Raw genomic sequence first — 5,563 nt, 5'->3', positions numbered from 1 at the left:
AAAAGATATCCTTTTCACAATAGAGGACTGGAATGCAAAAGTAGGAAGTCAAGAGATACCTGGAGTAACAGGCAAGTTTGGCCTTGGAATACAAAATGAAGCAGGGCAAAAGCTAACCAAGTTTTGTCAAGAGAACACTGGTCATAGCAAACACCTTTCCCAATAACCCATGAGACGACTCTACACATGGACATCGCCAGATGGTCAGTACCAAAAACAGATCAATTATATTCTTTGCAGCCAAAGATGGAGAAGCTCTATACAATCAGCACAAACAAGACCTCGGGCTGACTCTGGCTCAGATCACAAACTCCATATTGCAAAATTCAGGCTTAACTTGAAGCAAGTAGGGGAAACCACTAGGCCATTCAGGTATGGCCTAAATCACATCTCTTATGATTATACAGTGGAGGTGACAAATAGATTCAAGGGATTAGATCTGGTAGACAGAGTACCTGAAGAACTATGGACAGAGGTTCACAACATTATACAGGAAGCAGTAACCAAAATTATTCCCAAGAAAAAAGAAATTCAAGAATGCCAAGTGGTTGTTTGAGGAGGCTTTACACAGAGCTGAGAAAAGAGAGAAGTGAAAGGCAAGGGAGAGAGACAAAGATATACCTAACTGAAGATATACCCAATGCAGAGTTCCAGAGAAAAGCAAGGAAAAATAAGAAGGTCGTCTTCAGTGAACAATGCAAAGAAATGGCCACTCATTTCCACCTATTAACGTTGCTAAATCTCTTCCAAAATGAGACCTCCCCTTTGATTTTTGCAACTTTATGGTCATAGTGTGAACAAAGCACATGAAAAAGGTTCGTGGGTTTTCTGAAGTGAAGAATTCTAGGGTGACTCTCTTAGCTGAGCCTCAGTGCTTTGATCCTATGGTTTCTCTCACTGAAATTGAGGTGAGAGGCAATCAAAAATACCTCAAGATTTTGGATCAGATCACATCAGTGCTGCTAAGAGATGGAAGGCAACAGAATGCAACCAGGTCATTTGCAAAAAGAGAAACCAAGTCTTATATAGTTGATGCATCTTATTCAATGCCACACAGCCACTTTATGGCCCAGCTGGGACTTAAAAGTCCTCAACCCTGAGTAATCAGGATTCAGAATGCCTCAGCCTAAAATCATTCACATAGAAGTGTTTGCAGTCACTAGACTGTAAGCTCACTGAGGGCAGGTCTGCACACAACCTCCAAGCATTTAGCCTATAGTTGGCACTCGTAGGTACCTAGTAGGCATATTTTAGGCAAAGAAACTAATGATGTCCAATATTCAGTGGAATTTTAAAAACACCTATAAAATGTCTCTTTCAAAACACTTTCATTTGCATTTAAGACAAATTTCTATACAGCCCAGCCCAGACGGGCCCCATGTATGTATTTACCAAACAAAAGATGACTGGTGCTGTGATAATTAATCAGTTGGCATTGACTGAAGCTCTTAATGTAATGAAGCATGAACTGTTTGAGAAAGCAATTGAAAACCATCATACATGCCATGAATCATCTCTTGAATGCACATTTATTAAATCAGAATTCATAACTTTGATATTTTATCTAACAGGTTTGTTACCCTTTCGAGACTCTATTGGTGGATAAAAAGACAGATGTTTCCAGAGCTAAATTGGAGGAGGGATGGGGGAGGTAGGAACCAGCCAGACATCAATTAAGGAGAGCAGGCAGCAAAACGCCATTATCCAGTGTTTGGGTTTTGAGCTACTGTCTTGAGATAAAATTCAAAGAAACCTTGTGCAAGTGAAAAAAGCATGGAGACAGGATGCAATACCAAGGGGTCTGCCTGAGAGCAGGTTCAAGAGGCTGTGATCAGTTTGGGGGGTCGCAGATTTGATGGTCATTAAGCTTGAAGCTTAATGTCTTGAAGCTTCAGTCAAACAAGAGTTAGACTAATGCCAGAACTTATTTTCCCTTCCTGAGGGTGTCAGCGAGCTGGAGGGGGATCAGAATACTCTCCCATTTTCAGGCTCTTCAAAGACACCTGCTCCTCTCAGTTGAAGCAAATATATATCACATCAATGTCACATCCAATGACTATTGTCCCAGGCACCTCTTTGGGTGATCAAATGAAAGCGGATTGGGAAGCATGTGAAGATGTTTAGCTCCTTTGACTGCTGGCAGCAGTAATTGGCGGATCAAGGTGACTTCGTCCCCCACAGCTCACAATTGCAACACTTCTTAGAGTCTCATATTCACAAAAGCGGACCTAGAATCCTTACAGGCAGCGCTCTTGTGCTGAAAGTAAAGGAGCCCTTCCCTTTTAACTGCTTTGACACAATGTGGCCATTCTCCTCCACAGCCTTTCAAGCTCACCCTTTTGCCAGCTGGAATCACGGTCCAGCCGCTGATTGACATTCCCCCAGAATGTTCTGGCACTTTCCCCTGCACAGAACGACGCACATCTAAATGATAACTTTTCTCCACTGTAATCTGATTAGATTCCTGTAACTGCAGCAATAGAGCAATCCCAAGGGTGAACTTGGACATCAACACTTTTAGACGAAAATAACCATCTCAGTCATACACGGTAGCAGCGCCTTCTCCCTTTCATCTGTGTTAAACAAAGGACATTCAATTCCAAAGCCAAAGGAGGAGAAAATGTACATAATTTGTTTAAGGCAAAAACTGCCAATGCATACAACAAACACGAGCTGCCAAGCTCTCATAGTTCTTGCCTTTTAAGAAAGCTGGAAACTAGTGTTCTGTGGGACACACAGCATCCAACTGAGATCAACTCTGTGCTCAGATGGCAGCGGGGCTGGGGAGGAGCCGCAAGTGACATCAACATTGCTCCACCTCAGCAGCTCTCAAACTGAAGTGTACATCTCAACCACCTGGAGAGTGTGTTAAACTGCAGGCTGCTGGGCCCCACCCATGGAGCTTTTGACTCAAGGGATCTGGGGTGGAGCACAGGAGTCTGTTTCTAACAAGTTCCCAGGGGACGCTGATGGTGCTGGTCTGGGCACAACAGTCTGAGAACTATGGCTCTTAGTAAAGCCCCGCTGGCAAGAAAAATGGTACAGATGAGCCCGTATGCAGGGCAGGAATAGAGACACAGACATAGAGAATGGGTATGTGGACACGGAGAGGGAAGGAGAGGGAGGGACAAATTGGGAGAGTAGCATTGACATTTATACACTATCATGTGGAAAACAGATAGCCAGTAGGAAGCTGCTGCAACTGTACAGCACAGGGAGCTTAGCTTGGTGCTCTGTGATGACCTAGAGGGGTGGGAGAGGGGCGCAGGGCTCAGGAGAGAGGGGATGTATATATTCAAATAGCTGAGTCACTTTGTTGTACAGCAGAAACTAACACAATGTTGTAAAGAAATTATACTCCAATAATAAAGTTAAAGAAAACACACACACACACATTAAAAACCACGCCGCTTTCTATAAGACAAGATGGAATTCATGGGCCTGCCAGCCCATGTTCTCATTTTGTTTTAGGGTCTCCAAATAAACAGTTTTGCTTCACAGTGGACACTTGAGCAACATGGATTTGAACTGCATGGATCCACTTACATGTGGATTTCTTTAAATAGTAAACATGCGTGATTGTGCTAAGTCACTTCAGTTGTGTCCGATTCTTTGTGACACTGAGGGCTGTAGCCACCAGGCTCCTCTGCCCATGGGATTCCCCAGGCAAGAATACTGCAGTGGGTTGCCATGCCCTCCTCCAGGGGATCTTCCCGGCCCAGGGAATGAACCCAGGTCTCTATGCCTCCTGCACTGGCAGGTGGTTTGTACAGTATGACACAATCTTTGGTTGACTGATTCTATAGATGCAGAACCACAGATACAGACGAACTGTGTATACAGAGGGCTAACTGTAAATTAAACTCAGATTTTGGACTATAGGGACAATTGGCACCTCTGACCCCTGTGCTGTTCATAAGTCAACTATATTATTTTTTTAATTTCTCCTTTGTTATTTTCAGTTATGTATCAGCACTTGGGAAGAAGGAAATGGCAACCCACTGTTGTCCATAGGGTTGCACGGAGTCAGACACAACTGAAGTGACTTAGCATGCATGCATGCACCAGCACTTGAGTTTATTAACATCTGCGGTAAGACAGATCCATCCTCGTGGCACTGCTCTTCTTAGGATCACTAGGAGGAGGAAAGCCCCTCAGAGGTCTCCCAGACCTGCCAAAACAGTGGGCTCCAGAGGAAACAGATCAGGGAAGCTGAGACACTTGCCTGAAACCACAGAGCAAAGGAACTAAGACCCAGGGTTGTTGACACCTGACTCAAGCCCTTCCCTTCAGCTCAGCCCAACCACTTTCCTGGGGTCTATGTTCAAAAATGTGGCTGATTCTAGCAGAGGGATATTCCATTTACAAGACTGTACCTCCCTAGACCAGTGGTTCTCAACCCTGGTTGGCTATACTTCAGGATCCTCTGGGGAATGCAAAAAAAAAAAAAAAAAAACTACAACAACAGCAGGCCCCACTTCAGAGACTTTGATTCAAACTGCTCTGGGATGAAGCCCAGGCACTGAGTATCTTTATAGCTCCCCTGGTAATTCTTAAGTGTACTTGAGCTTGAGAATTGCTGCTATCGAGATTGCAGGTTTCTCAAAGGCAGAACATCCACTCCCCACACACAGCTTCTCAAACATCGGTGGGCAATGGATGGACTCCCTCTCAGTAACAAGGCCCTAAGAGATTCTTAGTAAATACACGAAACCCCAGAGCAGCATTTGCTGCATCAACTGGAAGCAAGTTAGAAATGCATACCCCTCAGTCCTCAGCCCAAACGAAGTGACTCAGAGACGGTGGAGGTGGCACCCAGCAATCTAGGTTTTAGCAAGCCCACCAGAGACCTGGATGCTACTGACGTACACAACCACTAAGGACTTCTAGAATAGAGGGACTTAAAACCGATGGAAAAATTTAGTGAGAAACATAAAACCAAAATTGCAGTCTATTTGAGAGTCAGGACATGTTGCCCAGAAAGGCAGTGGTGGGTAAGGATTGTGGTAGGAGTTCAGGTGGGGGCAGGCGGGGGACGGCAGGAGGAGTCCGGCTCCACTGGAGCAGATGCTCTGCGAAGGGAGGTGGAGAGGAGGATGGAGAAGTCACTGGGGTCCTGATGGCAGACCCAGGGATGGCGGGTGACCCATGTGTCTAAGAGAAGGGGCTGGGGACAAGAGCCATCGCACAGGAGGGTGAAAGGCCATCGCCAAACACATGGCAAAGGCAGGTCCTTTGGTTATCATGAGAAGACTGTAGGGAAGTGAAGCCAGGAACCAACAAGGGGTCCCGGGAAACATAAGGACTTTGAAAGTGAAAAAGTGAAAGTGTTAGTCACTCAGTCATGTCCAACTGTTTGAGACCCCATGCACCATAGCCTGCTGGGTTCCTCTGTCCATGGAATTCTCTAGGCAAGAATACAGGAGTGTTCTTCCCTTCTCTAGGGGATCTTCCTGACCCAGGGATCGAACCCAGGTCTCCTGCATTACAGGCAGATTCTTTACGGTCTGAACCACAGGGACTTTGATACCCTCAAAATCCTGACTTTGTAGCATACTAGCCA

Source organism: Oryx dammah, unplaced genomic scaffold (genome assembly GCF_014754425.2).
Source record: "Oryx dammah isolate SB20612 unplaced genomic scaffold, SCBI_Odam_1.1 HiC_scaffold_13, whole genome shotgun sequence".
Taxonomy (NCBI): Eukaryota; Metazoa; Chordata; class Mammalia; order Artiodactyla; family Bovidae; genus Oryx; species Oryx dammah.
Note: the sequence above shows the minus strand (reverse complement) of the source record.